A 14,707-nucleotide genomic window follows, 5' to 3' on the forward strand; every position below is an offset into this window, starting at 1 on the left:
TGCGCTGGATGGTTTGTAGGAAATTCAAAAATACTGGTGGGGTGCGGATCTTGGGTCGTTGAAGAGGTCGCAAGATGAGTTGAGTTGAATGGATGCAACTGTTCCATGTAGATGTGGATGGATTACACTACCTGGGTGGGTAGTGTTGGAGAGGCTTGGTAGCTTGGAAGGAGGGGTATAGTTTGAGCGTGCCTTAGAAAGGATAGTGCGTGGCGTTTACGGTTTTTGCGTCGCTGAAGAGGTACTGAGTCGCGTTTGAGTTGAATGGACGCAATTGTTCCATGTGGATATGTATGGATAACACTACCTGGGTGGGTAGTGTTGGAGAGTCGAGACTTGGTAGTTTGGAAGAAGGGGTATAGTTTGAGCGTGTCTTAGTGTGTAGCGTTTCCAAGATCGAGGCAGTGTTGTCTCTCGTTTCTTTTTCTGTTTCACTTCTTCGTGTGACAGTTTTCTGTTGAAAGTGTTCAAGTCTGGGCCTAGGTAGAGTGCTAACGATATATGCAATTTAGGTATATGTCTATGCTTCTTCACTCACATACTTCATATACAACAGCAATCCTAGTGTAAACAAAAAGCGAAGCACTTGACAACGTTCCCCGTTTCTGCCAGTCGACAGGGTGCACTGGAAAGTTTGGCCAACCCGTTCTCCAGACGCGATGTTGTACACATCCGATATCGCACGATAACGAAGACCCATATCAGGACGGGTGTTCTCGTGCGTGAGATATCACCTGTGTTGAGTGTCCGCGGCGTTCGACAGCGGGGCTGGAGAATACGAGGAGACGAGGAGGCGAAAAAGAGGAAGAGAATAGAACGTTGGTTTCGAGCACGCGCCCTGCTCTATTCAGTTGAGCCGCGTAGACGCGTTCGATTCGTTCTCTTCAGTCGCGTCCTGTGCCACGAGCAGGGAGTATGGCCTCTGCGTGACCATTCCCATTGCGATCCTTCGATCCGTCGAAATTCTTTCCACCCGGGCCATCTGTATCTACGCATTCAAAATGGAACAATGGGGAAGTCGTTGTTCATATATCCGGGTAGAAATTGTTTCATATATCCGGGTACCCAGGTTTCACGCGTCTAAGGAGAATGTTCTTTGAACTTTGAACTCGACTCGAGCTCCACACCATTTTACTTGGACATCGCTGTAGCTAGACGTCGAATATTAGCTCACCCAGACTGAATTAACATTGTAAAAATATTTAAAAAAAAGGAGCACAACCGATCCAGACTGGGCAGACATTAAATTAGCGTTCCTCGTGAATTAAACCTGACGAGTCTATCCAACGCACCGTGACCATCGATGAAACCTCCAGATGGGACGATTAAAGCGGCCGCCGTGCTAATTCCTAACGAGACGTATAATATTCTTATTAAACCCATCCGCGCGGAACACGCGCTCTCCGCCGGCACCGTTGTTCCGCACACCTAATCGAGCCACATTAATTGACTCCGAGATCCCGACACATCGGCCACTACCACGACGAACACTTACGTGCAATCGAATTACGTTCCAGCCGAGCCATTACCAACTTTTGATGCTTCTGCCTCGGAACAAAGTATGCTCGAGCTACTTCTGGACGATCAATTCTTTCGTCGTGAATCACTATGTTTGCTCAACTGATAACTTCGCTCGGGCAGTTGTTTTCGAAGCTCATTACTCATCGCTTCCTCTCGATTTCGAAGTCTGCGTTCGTAAAAAGCCCCTGAAGGTGTTTGGAGAGTGTTTGGACCCGTTCACAGAGCGTCCTACTCGAAACAGATCACCCGAACACCTTATGGATTCGCAAATCTTTGGCGCAATGGTAAACAAAGAGACTACCCGTGATATCACTAATAATTCTCTGAAAAAGCAGAATAATTCTCACCCGTCGTCATAAATGATATCTCCGTGGCATTCGCAACAAACGCGTATCATGAACCCGAATACCGCAAATTACAGTTGCTCCGAGAACCAACACAAAGTCCCCGCGAGAGGATTCCGCGGCGGGAGGGGTGATTCCGAGGCGTTTAAAAGTCCCACATCCCAAAGAGAAGATAACATCTGGAGCTACGCGGGCCATTGTCCATTTCATTGAAAAGGGAGGCCTCCTTTCACGAGCCCACGGAACGTCCTGAATCAGAATTAATTCATGATGATAGCTTGCCTTGCAGCGCAGCCAATGGTCTCAAAAAATTTCTCTCTTTCGAAAAAAAAAAAAACAACTGATACGCGGCTTCCACCGAGCTGAACCGAGCTGTACCCCTCGTTCTCGAGTGGAAGCAACCCCCTTTCCTCCTTGCGTCGAGGGTCCCTCGAGGTGAACCCGCCTGCGAGATACGAGGAGCCAGGCGAGGCCTGCCAAGGGAATATGTATACTTGGCGATGACGCGTACGCGCTGCGAGGAGGAGGCTTGTCTCGCCTCTATCCAAAGGGGGGAGGGAGACTGGGAGCGACCTGGAAGAGGGGGAACGGGAGAAGGCAAGGAAACGGGAGAATAGGAGTTCTGCGAGTTCAAGGGAGACGGATAGGTTGGGAGGCCACAGGGCCGAGAGGAACAGACAATGAGAGAACCAGAGTTGAGGAATCTAAATAATTTGGTGTGTTCAAAAATGTGGGATGAGGGGGAAACGGAGACCCGGGGAAATTGCGAGAGATCGAAAGAATGGGACTGGGGAAGGATGAAGAAATTCGAACGACTGATGAATGGCGGAAGTGGATTCAATTAGTCCGGTACTCGAGGTTGAGCGTCTTAGGGCTTCGGATATTGGGACGGGCTTTGATGATGACACAGCTATTGCAAGTGGGAGTCTTGTAGTATACGAATACGTTTCGAGAGCACCTGTTCAAATGGTGAACAAAGGACTACTTAACCAAAGTGTAGATTACAGAATGAAGCAGACTACTTGACCACTTGACTACTTGACTACTTGCAAACTAGTCAGGTATTCGGACATTTGCGAAATACATGCATATTAGCATTGCCATTAAAGTTATTTAAGTATCTAAAGTATCGATTTCTTACGAAATATCTAACGTTCTAAATTAAAAATGGCGTATGTGGAGCTTGCCAATACTACACGAAAATTAAATACGGGATTCATCGATGTATCCGCCGCGGTTAGATAATACCGCTTGCACTAATCTTGCACTAATTCTTATCTCTCTCAAGAGCACATAAACATATCATCAACAGATTACAGACACTTAATTCATATCGAAGAACTCTGTGAACTCGTTCTGCATAGAGATGAAACAAAGTGGAACATCAGATCCTTTTAAGCATTGAGACCGTTCCATTAGATTTTGTACATAAAATCTAATTCTCTGAAAAAATAATTTAGATTTGCGAGTGTTATAATTTTATAAATAACTACATACGAATTTACCTAATAAACATACACGATCACATAATATCTTAACGACGTAATATGTAATTTCATGAAGTGATTGAGTAGGTAATTGTTATTATAATAAACAAAGTTGTAATTACGTTTGGAATTGCAAGAAATTTCGTAATTGCAATTGCAGTAAAAATTTGTAATTACTAGTCTGCGGATCTTTATGCAAAATAAAATCTTAGCAAACGTATCTACAAAATCAATCGATTCCATAGGCTGGAACACTCGATATTCGTGTTTATGTGAAACCGACGCCAACGCTATTTCAGCGATCTGAAACTTTTGGAAAACGTTTGATAACGTACTGAACACGTAGGATTGCTCTAAATATTGTTGTTTAACACAGTTTCAATCGAGTCCATAGGCTGGAACACCCGATATTCGAATTTATGTGAAACCGACGCTAACGCTATTTCAGCGATCTGAAACTTTTGGAAAACGTTTGATAACGTACTGAACACGTAGGATTGCTCTAAATATCGTTGTTTAACACAGTTTCAATCGATTCCATAAGCTGTCATACTGAACCTAAATAGGAATTTATTTAACTTTGCAAATATTACAATATGAGCTTTACTTTCAATATTTGTTATATTATTGGCTACTACGTCCATTCTATAGTTTCTTGCACGTTCAGATTTCCTATAAATTCATAAAAATCCGCAGTCTAGTAATTACAAATTAATACAGAAAAAAAAATATGTAATTACGAGTGTAATCGCAGAGAAAATTGGGATTACGATTACGCTCAACACCGGCTGCGAATCGACGATATAACACGAGTTGTTAAATGGACACCGGAGGGCCGATGGAGCCCAAGAACAAAAGGGTGGAAAAAGACGTAGGTGGAACGAGGGAGAAGGTAACAGGGCGCGAACGTAGACACGGCGAAGGTTTAATCAGACAGGGCCTGTCTACATCAATCTTCCTCGGGAGGATTCGTTCCTATAGATCCGGGCAAATGGAGGAATCGTTAGCTGAAAGTAGAGCCGACGTCTCTTGTCCCTACATCTAGGAAAGATCTACGGGTAATCCTCCAGATATCGAGAGGAATTCCTGGTGGAAATGCGAAGGCGAGAAAGTAAAATGTGCCCGTTGATAATCGCGGCGTCGTTTATCGCTGGCAGCTAGGTATGCCAAGGACTTCCGGGATTGGTTTAATTGATTCCAACGCAGACTGGCCATAGCTGGACGGGCGTTCGAACGCAAGGGGTCTCTGGGTAATTTTGGTTGACACTTCTGACAGGCCTAAGCACTATGCAGATCCGTGACTGCTATTTTAGTTCGATCGTCGAAATAGGCGCGATGGGACGACGCGTAACAAGAATAAATATTACCGGAACGCGTACTTCGGATCTGATCTGTGCGCGACGGTCTGGTATGTTCCCATGCCTGACTGCACGTGTCACACTGAATGGTGCTCCGGCGATTGTGCTCTTAACGTTTACATCAATTTTTTTTCTCGTTCAATTCAACGCGGTGGAGGTGAAACTGAACGGATCGACGATTTGCATGTGTGTGTTTCGGTGGGTGTGACAAGGTGAACGATGTGTCTACGCGAGGGGTAAGGCTTCTAATTCCCCCGTCCGACAATGAGTATTGTTCCGTGATTTTTAGAAATCGCGACTGAGTTACGTCTGTATCCGAATGAATAATTCCTCGGCTGCTTTCAGGTGAGAATAACTTGGGTGTGATGGATTCCAGCATGAATTAGATCAGGAGGTTCTAAAGTAGTTGAAATAGGCCTGGGAAAATTATGCCTAATTGTTAGTCTTAACCCTACAGCATTGATACACATATGCATCGACGCTGTACCCAACAGAAATAAGACATCAACGTTATAAAAAGGTCGGAGCGCCGTTAATTAGTGTTAAAAACTTTCAAAGACAACTAGAAAGGTAACCATACTTCCGTCTACAGAATTCTACAATGTTACCACCTAAACGAAGAACCATTAAGGACCTCACATACAGAAGTTAGAAAGAAGAACTAGTCCCCTAAGAAGAAATTCTAATCCCCCATCTTAACGCTGATCCCTGGTTTTAATCCGTTGTTCAGAAAAGGCGTCCCCATTTTCAGACACTGACCACGTGTTTCCGGTGCTCAACGAGCAAGGCTGTCCTTGAGCCGTTTGACCAAACGAGAGGGGAACAGCGACACGTGGGGGGCTCGAAAAATAAGAGATCTCTACGTACCCGTCCTCGCTGATACCGTCTGTGCTTCGAAGAAAGAAGCGGCGCTGCCAGAGGTCAGCCACGCTCATGTCTCTCCTGGTTATCGGTGTCTGCCCTTTGTTTTTTCTTTTCTTGCTCGCTCGCGTGATAACGGAACGCGTAGCGTCGCGAACGAGGTCAATAAAGCAGGATGTGGAACGAGAAAACGGTAGCCATCATCGAGAAACATTTGCCAGGATGATGATTGGCAACGGAACGCTCAAAAGCATCCTTTGTCAGAGATCAACAACGATACGACGATGTAACGACAGGAATCACCCCCCACCATTGTTTATCTTTTACATGGGAGAGTCTACCCGAGATAAGTTCAACAAAGTATACGCGAACTGTTCAAGGTATCACTGCGAATCGCATGCAGTCCCGGCATAAAGAGGTAAAACGAGTGCCAACGGTTTCAATTTGTATACTTTTCATTAGGATTCATTATTCCTCCTCGAAACAATTCCTAGCAGGAAATCGTTAAAAAGAGAATCGTACGTTGATCCAAGTTTGATACCCAAACACTGGCATCCTTCGAGAGCCGCGTTCCCAGGACTCCCGATTATCGGATTTCCTTGCTTTCCCTTTTCCCGTTCCCTCCCTCCCAGTGGAATATGTAAACGGCAGCGATGCCAGCGATGATCATAATCGAGACCGATGGAGTACATTATGACTACTACGGCTACCGATTCGGTGCAACCTTCGCGAGGCTGGTACATTTTCTATGAGAGACTTTGAAACAGAAGTATCGCACGATTCACCGTTTGCTTAAGACCTACCGGTTTGGTGAAAGGTGAGTTAAAAAATAGAAACTGGAGGTACCAGGCTATGGATGGCTTCACAGACCTGAGATTTTACAAGAGTTGACCAACGATCCTCAATTCCTTGGAAGCAGCGCTATTCATAGAGCCACCTGGTCTTCACCCAACCCTCTAAAGCTGTTAACACTGATCCCATCATGGAGTTGGCTATATTCAACCACGCATCAACTAGTATACAAGGCACTACCGCTCTGATCACCTGGGGATTTCACATTTTAGTAACAGAAAGTACTGGCCTGTCGGCTGATACCTTCACCATCACAATCATTAAAATCCATCTATATCTAAGACTATCGATTGACTTATGAACCTGACGAGTCTCACTTTGCCAAGAAAAATTAACAGAAGCGGATAACAGTAAAGCACCAGAAACAAAGAGTCCTCAACACAACAGAGGGACACCTCATTGCACTTCATTCGGCAATCCAGGCATTGTCACCTTATTACGCCAAGGCAGCGAGTCTCTCGATACATCAGAGGAAGCGTTGCCTGGGACTCCCGAGCGACGCGTCCTCCGTGTTGAAATGATGAACAGTCCTCGATCGAGCTAACCGACCCGTCTTCGATAATCGATATGCCGGGCGTTTCGGGCTGCGTCGTCGGGATTGAGCCATCGGGGACACTTAGCGGGACAGGGATCGCAACGTGCGCGGGACTACAGGTTCGTTTTCAACGTTCCAATCCATAAATCGAGAGGTACCTCCGTTTTGTGCTTCGCTAATTGCCCTCGAGGGTGGAATCGGTTTCCCGGGAGTCCGATAAACAGAGGTTGTCTCTGTTCGTCCCGGTGCCCGGTCTCCCCCGGCTTCTAGATGCCCTCTCTCTTTTTCTCCTCGGCTCGGCCCGTTGATCGCTGCCCGAGAGCGAAAAGCTAAAAGAAACGCTGGTAGGGAGTCGGCTCGCCCGTTTTATTTTGACATCCCGCGAAGAAGGAGGGGGATCCTTTTTATTTCTCCCGTAGCACTGGCAGCCATGCTCGCTATAAGGTATTCTATGATGGTTCGTCGGTTCCAGCGGCGCCCCTGCTAAATGGAATACGACTGGAGACGGGTCGACGAACAGCCAGAGAGCGAGGGAGACCGAGGGGCAAGAAAGGAAGAACCACCGTGTGGAGGAAGAAGCCAAGACGAAGAAGAGGCACCGCGGCGGGGGAGCCTCTGTAACTCTCCTTCCTCCTTTACAGGCAGCGTCCTCTCCCGGCTAGACTTGCCCCTCCTGCCGCTTCGTAGGACCACTCCTGCCCCCATTTCCCCTGGCATTGGGGGATTTTTTCGAGGGCTCGGCCAAGAGAAGGAGAGCCAAAGTGTGTGCGTGGGAAGGAGAGAAAGAGAGAAAGAGGAACGGCTCGTAGTCGCCAGGCTGCCAAGCGTGAGCAAACCGACCGCTCTCGGCCGAACCCACACCTACGGGGCCGAGCGAGGTCGATACACGCTCCTCCGCTCCGCTTTGCTTGGTCGAGGGAGGACACGGAATCCAGCCGAGCGGGGGAGACGAGTTTACGTGCACGCACGAACCAGCCACCGATCCGCTGCACGCCGAAACGGACGGAGCAGCCAGCGCTGCAAGGCCGTCAGATAAGATAAGGACTGCCTGCCTGCCAGGGTGACACCAACGCCGGAGTGAGTTGTTGCGATTTGGGCTGCCCTGCCGTTATCGATCGACAGCGATCGAGAATCTCTGCGCGGTATGAGTCGATACGGGTTGATGCCACCAAGGACAGCTCTGTCTTTCAGAATAATCAAGTGAGGGATGCGAGCCTTGGGTAGGCTTTGAAAGGGAGCTGAGGTTAAGTACTCTGGAATATGTTGAATATTTAATGTAGAAACAGTAGGAAGTAGTAATATTTGTTATAGTCAAGGGAAACTTTAGAGGACCGCCGCTAGAGGGCACCGCGTTCCTCACAAGTGTTCGGTCCGCCCAACGTTCATATATAACCATTCTCCACCGATCTCCAAACATCCCGCCGTCTAAGGCCCGGGCCTGCTGTGTAAAGTCCGTTGCTCCGAGTTGGCGAGGCAAGTTCGATTTCACGCATTTTCGCATTGGCTGCGTCAGTTCATATCTACAAAGCTACTGTTTGACGAAGAGATAAACTGAGAGAGGAGCAATAGCAACCATTGGCGTAGATAAAGAGTTTGAAACGCATAAGACACATTTTTTGGACACTGTAGCATGCAGCGTGACTGCTCGAAAGAAAGGGGGCTCCTGAAGGGACAAAGTCGGACCCGAGCCGCGTAATTCCCTTTCCCCTGCGCCGTTCAGTTCGTTGGTGCCTCGCCAACTTCTGAACATTGGACTGTAACTTTACTGACGAGTCCACTGTGTCCCCTCTCGCTCTTTCTTACAGAACTCCGCCATTGAATATGGAGACCTACTGACAAAACAGTTTCGTGTTCCTCAAATAAAGATGTTACATCCGCTTTTGTATAGAATATTTCAGAAAGGGATTCTGGATTTGTATTTGATCCCAATTATTGGCGCTGAAGGAAGAATTCGGCAAACGTCAGTAGTTCAAGTATTCCAATTGTGTTTCCACTGGGATAATGCTGGTTCCGTGTTGCCTTCTCTTTCATTTACGCATACTAGCTCGCACGCTTACAAACGCGAATTTAGTACTCCAAGTTAGTCTTCGTTGCAACGAATCCTACGGCATTCCTACTTGCGAAACGTCATTCCACGTGTCTGTCGGATCAATTTTTCCCAGCGCCGCTGCTCGACGGTGCTCAACGCTGAAGAGGCTAATCAACCAGGCACTATCAGTCTACTCTCCGCGTTACGAATTCAATAACTGCGGAGCACAAGTATCAATCCCATCCCAAATACTTCAACCACTCGGTATCGATTATAAATACGTCAGCGTGCCCCTTTCGCCGTTACTAAAACGGCCAGTTTAATGTTCCCACGCAAGACTCTCGATTTCTCCGTAAATCCAAAGACACTGCATCTGACTCTTCTATGTCAAGTGTTTACGAATGGGCCAAACACGTCTGCTGTCGTAAGACATCAAAGTCAATAGCTCCATCATCCGAGGCAATGAGTCTTCATGCTGATAAGTAGCCTTCGGCTGCTCTAAGTTAGTTAGATTCTCATCAAAATTGGTCGTGTAATTTAGTAACACTTGCTTTCACGATAGTATTGTCAAGTGGGGGTACAGCTCTATTCGCCTGTCCGAACTGAAAACATCAGGAATAGCGTTAGGGTCCCATGGAATCCTCCTTATCTGCTGGTTGTTCCTGCTCTCTGTACGCTCGAGACCGCTGCTAGGCACATCTGCACGGGCGTACAGGCCGCGTCGGCTTTCGTACAAGAGCAAAACGGGAGAGAGAAGAGCACAACCAGCGAGAGAAGCCAAGAAAGTGACGGCTGACGGGGGGGTGGGTGTGTGGGGGGGGGGGGTGAGTGGGTCGAGGAGTTAGACGAAGAACCTGGGAGACGACGGTGGCTCTCGCGTTAGGGGAACGGGGGCGAAAGAGTCAGTAGGAGAGAACTGAGAGTCGGATTGAGAAAAGAGGCGGAGGAAGCGGAGGGTACGGGGATGAGAGCAGAAAGAGCCAGAGACGCCAGAAGTGGGAGTCAAGAACCCTACAAGGAATTAAGAGCTTATTCGTAACAGGCACTGTGATGAAGATCCTATGGCTCGTGAAGCGGGGAAAGGAAGGAGGGAAAGCACCTCGACTCTCCCACACCAAGGATCTTTGGAATACCAATCAACCAGCTAATACGTTTGCCCATGCGGGCACGAAATTGCCTGGGACGAGAGAGTCCCCCCTCCCCTCCCCCCTTCCTTGTTCGAACTTTCGTCCTCCGTTGCGCGTTACGCTTTTACCTTACTTTACGAGGACGGGAATCGACGGCTTCTTTCTAGGCGCGGTTTGTTTGAAGAGGGCGTCGGGGCGGTGGTGAAGTTACTTCGGGTGATGGATTATTAGATTATAGAACGAGCGTCTCGTTTGGGCGCAGGAAGAATCAAGACGATTGAAATAGTGTGAGACATGGGGGTAGCGTGCCATCTGACTCGGCTCTTGTCAGGTTTCTGAAGGATTCCAAAGAATTGAAGAGTTCTGATCCATCTCACTAACAGTGGCAATAAACGCGGGCCACCTTGACTCATCGATGTTGCGATTTGTGGGTATTGTGAAAATACAGTCTCATGTTCGGGATCTTTAACACTAGCGCCATCTACTACGATCAAACTGAGCTGGCTGCTTATGGTTAAGGTAGCCAAGCATGATTTCTTCTTTGATGCCATTTTAATTTTCAGTTCTAGATAAAATTGAACCTCTACGTGCGTCAAGGGTAGGTCTGTTTGCTACTAGCGCCATCTACTACAGTCAAATTGAGATAGCTCGATGGGACTTTGTGTAACGCTGTATGATGTGGGAGTATTGTGTACCTTTCACTATTCTGACGTATAATGCTGAAATATTAAGTAGTTAGCAGGATTATGCTGTATTTCGATGGAATACTCAGTATTATACCATCATTTGCTGCACTATATTGTGTATCGATGTTGAGGATTACGTAGTATCTTGCTGTATTATGGTGTGAGGCTTTGTGTAACGTTGTATAATGTGTGAGTATTCTGTATCTTTCACTACTCTGACGTATAATGTTGAAATATTATGTAGTTAGCAGCATTATGCTGTATTTCGATGGAATCGGTATCGAGAATTATGTTGTATCTTGCTGCATTATGGTATGAAACTTTGTGTAACGCTGCATAATGTGGAAGTATGCTTATGGTTAAGGTGATCAAGCATGATTTCTTCTTTGGTGCCATTTTAATTTCCAGTCCTGGATAAAATTGAACCTCTACGTGCGTTAAGGATAGGGCTCTCTGCTACTAGTGCCATCTACAACAGTCAAACTGAGCTGACTGTTCATCGTTAAGGTGGTCAACCATGATTTCTTCTTTGGTCCCATTTTAATTTCCAATTCTAGATCAAATTAAACCTCTACATGCACTAGGGATTTGACCCATCTCTACAGTCTTGCCGGATAAAGGAAACTGGTGTCGTGCATGACTCAAATCAAGATGGAACGAGTCCTGTCAACGAAAACGCATGGACATGGCCATCATGGTGTGACAATGCGTAAGATCCTCCATTTTCTTTGAAGCCTTCGCACAAGCGGTGATGCCGACTCGTTACAGGTCTTTCAAGCACCTCTTCACGCCAGGCAGCGGGTAACTATCATATAAACGACGCGATCGCGGGGCAGTTTGCACGGGACGATCAGCGTCGCGGCGCTATAACGGCTCGCGAAGTTACGACGGAGGCTTAAACTTTTACTGTTTCAGGAATGTTGTCAGCGTCTGGGCTTGTTTTTATTCCGTCCACGGCTCAGAGGAACGAGAGATTGTACATCTTACCCCTTTTTCTTTATTCGAGACACTTTCGCGTATCGAAAATAAACATTAATGCAAACTACAACAAGGCATCGTTAACACTAGGGTAACTAGTTAATATTATCATAAGTCAATGTAAAGAATGACTCGATGACTTGTAATACAAAGCGACGGAATGTAGTCGTGTTTGGACTCATTTTCACCAGGGAAACCTTACCGCCACATTGATTGTGTTTTGAGAAAGATGTAATAAGAAATACAAAAACTGCTATTTTGTATTGACAATGCTATTTCACAAAACGTAAAAGTGACGACTAGAGTGAGTTTAATAGCGTCATGCGAGAAGCGACAAATAGCAGTGATGTCGTTCGTTTTAACAGGCCAATCGACAATTCGCGAAAATGGATGAGGAATGACGTAATATCGTGTCCTAGACCAACCACCGTCTGCAAAAGAGGGTTATACGTTGCGATGAAGAACGATATTGGTTTGCTAGTCCGAGAGGTGTCTAGGTAGGGAGAGCCTTAAAACGGCAGTGAGATTTTATAGGAGTTTATCTTCCAGTAATGGGAATGCTGGATGGGAATGGAGCCATTTGAAACTGCAGTTGGTCGCCATGACTAAGCATGACATGGAAAATGAGAAAGAATTGGAGTTACTGAAAAACAAGATTGATGCGAGAAAGCGACCTCTGAGGTGATGATGGGTTCGAGCAATCCATCAGTGGTATTCAAAGAGTCTTAAATTGGCGAATCTCGTTTCAAAAAGATTTAAATTTTCAGGAAATTCGGGAGTACTTCTCAAACAATAACAATTTTCCGAAGAGTACTCCAAAGAGCCTCAAACACGAAACCTATGGGTTTCATGAGTATTCATGAGTATTCTTCAAACATCTTTAAGTTACCGAGTGGTACTTCAGAAAGCCTCGAGTGCAATACTTGACTTGTGATACATTTTTTACATTGAATTACGAATGTTGAATTCACAGCTTGATAAGACTGAGATATCTAATTTATCATGGAACAACCCGATTGTTTGATCACACCAGGATACTCTACGTCCACTTCTCGATCGAAATACTTTAGTCGTCAAGTGGATGCGCAGCTGTCCCGGAATCCCTTCTAGACAGAACAGAGAGACGGCCAGCTAAAACTGCAGAAACACCTGGGAAGTATTAGCATAGCTCGACGTATTAACAAGGCTAAATACCCTGACAGAGGAGATCTAGATGAAAGTTTCCAGAGAAGCAGACTTTTCCTGTAGCCGTTCCTCGGCCTTAAGTCATTGACGAGATTCCAACCGTTAGTGATGGAACCAGAACACCGTAACGAAGTCCCACACATTCCTGGTTTAACGAACCGTCCCCAGGCATATTCAAGGTCTCCTCCATCATTCGCTATGATCTCGAGGCTGACCCAAGCTCCTCGAATTGCGACACTAACGCATTTCGCATGACTCTTTGACTACAGCTCATTGGAAGGATTCGACGCAAAACTTTAGATATATTATGATTAGGCTGCTCCAAAAGTTCGTTCGGCTTGTGGTGATGGCAATTCTGATGGTCATTAACTCTATGAGAATTTCTTCACGAGGAACCATGAATTTTACCAAAAGATGTTGTAGTATAAATATATTTATTCGTCTAAGAAATTTGAACAAACTCGTTAGCCCCACCTAGTAATCTCAATGTCGCAAAATGATAAAGGAGTCACGGTACCTAGGGCCTAAAAAAATCAAAGACGCAGATAATCGACGAAGTATTACAATTTACAAATGTGTATTTCCATTCGAATACTGTTGAAAGCATAGAGAAGAAAAGTCCGGCTGAAAACGCGGAAAAGTGCGACGCAGCAAAGAGGTTAAAGCGTCGCGACCCGGCTGAAGTTGCCGTGGCGACTGGCGCGCACGTAAGATGCGCGCTGGCCGTCGCGCGAGACGCGAAAAGATAACCCACGTGACCTACCCCCGTCCCCCTCCAGGCTGAGCCGCGTCATCGGGCGTCAGCGGCGCGCGGAACGCGCCACCACGTCGGCGTCAGCGGTGCACAGGCCATCGCGGGGACGCAGGGGCTGACGGGGGAGGCGATTGAAGGGCCGGCGGGAGGAGAAAGTAGACGCTCCGCATCCTCGCGGTGGAGGATGGAAGCGGAGGTGGGGCGACGGGAAGAGGGGAGGCGCGGCGATAAATTTGCGGCGCGGTAGGGGGAGGCGTGACGCGCGTGCACGCCTGAAACTCAATGAACTGCTATCGATGAGCTGCTCATTTTATTCCTCGCGTTCCGTGCGGCGGACTCGTTAAACGCTTCGACCCCTCCTCTCGTGTCCCGTCTCATCATCTGCGTTTTTTCCGCAGGGGTAGGGATCTGAGTCACGAGGGTAGTGGGTCACAGAGTGGCGGCTTTTTTCAACGGCGGTCGAAACGGTGAAAGCAGGTCGCGCGGGATGCCACGCGATGTCCTCCTCGTCCTCCTGGGCTGACCAGGACGCACCGCTCGGTGCAACACGATTTTCTAATAAAACGGGAAACAGCTGGGACCAGTTCAATGGACCCAGATGCTAGTCTACGGCCCGGTGAACGTTCCTTCGAACGGTGCTTCCCGAGAGCGTTATGGGGGATCGCATATGCACCGAACGTTCCTAGAATCTCTGGCCTGATTCTACCTTATGCTTCATGGAGCAGGCATAGCCGTGTCGAGAAAATCATGGTCAGTCTAAAATATGTTTCTTTAGGCTTTGTATCGATGTCCTACCAAAGTAGCATTCGGTTGACTAGGGACACTGAACTTCAAAGAGACAAGTTTGACGAGACAAGAGACGAGTTTGTGATAAGAATTACGAGATTCATACAAACTGCAACTGGAAGTTAACTCTTTCATCTGAATTAAGCATTGAACTTGAAATAAAGATCACAAGGTGATCCCCCACAAATCATGCGACGATTCTCA

At 46.9% G+C, this 14,707-nt stretch overlaps 1 protein-coding gene across 3 annotated transcripts in view; it reads right to left on the minus strand.

Annotated features, from left to right (window-relative positions):
• LOC128892931 (nucleolar protein 4-like) overlaps window positions 1-14,707 on the minus strand; it is a 101,544-nt gene that overhangs the window by 44,462 nt on the left and 42,375 nt on the right. The window lies entirely within an intron of this gene.

The sequence above is a fragment of the Hylaeus anthracinus genome, unplaced genomic scaffold (assembly GCF_026225885.1).
Source record: "Hylaeus anthracinus isolate JK02 unplaced genomic scaffold, UHH_iyHylAnth1.0_haploid 2, whole genome shotgun sequence".
Lineage (NCBI taxonomy): Eukaryota > Metazoa > Arthropoda > Insecta > Hymenoptera > Colletidae > Hylaeus > Hylaeus anthracinus.